The sequence below is a fragment of the Apis dorsata genome, unplaced genomic scaffold, assembly GCF_000469605.1.
Source record: "Apis dorsata unplaced genomic scaffold, Apis dorsata 1.3 scaffold_78, whole genome shotgun sequence".
NCBI lineage: Eukaryota > Metazoa > Arthropoda > Insecta > Hymenoptera > Apidae > Apis > Apis dorsata.
The window spans coordinates 418,797-419,551 of NW_006263376.1; positions in this window are offsets into that span (position 1 = coordinate 418,797).

Sequence of the window (755 nt, forward strand, 5' to 3'; positions counted from 1 at the left end):
GCATCATTTTCTACGTTTTGCTAATTCCACGCGAAACTCCAATTATCAGCGTGTAAAAATTTCACCTCAAAAACTTGAGATCTCGTCATCGCGAAGAGACGATGTTTGTTCTTTCTTTTTTTCTCTCTCTCTCTCTTTCTAAATATCAGCAATTTAAATTGCAAATCGATAAAATGGAGAAAACGGAAGAGAAATATTTATAGATTCTTATTTGGTGAGCGCCGATGATCGGAGTGCTGGCGTAGAATTTTAAAAATGCATCTCTCTGGATACGTATGTATGTATGATCTCGATTGTCTGATCTCGATCGCGCGCCAACGTTGAAAAGGTAGAACCGAGTAAATCGATACGTGGGCGCGAGATAATAAATCGCGGCCGCCACGCAGCTCGTTGATCAGCTTACCACTTACAATTAAAAATATCCTAAAATTTAAATATATATATAATATATATATATATATGTATATATATATATATATTTTCATTCATTCATCATAGATTCATTTATTTATATATTTATACCAAAAAACATTCGTTCACAACGAATTAGAAAACATAAAAATTTAGCTAGGAGACGCATAGTACAATATAGTGGACTACACCTAACATCATTTTTTTTTTTATTTCCGATTTATCTTCCTTTCCGAACCTATTCCTTCACCTATCAAAAAAACTTCCCTTCTCCTTCCTTCCTTCCTCCATCCTTTCCTTCGCCATACTCCTTTTCCTTCTCTCTCTCTCTCTCTCTCTCTCTC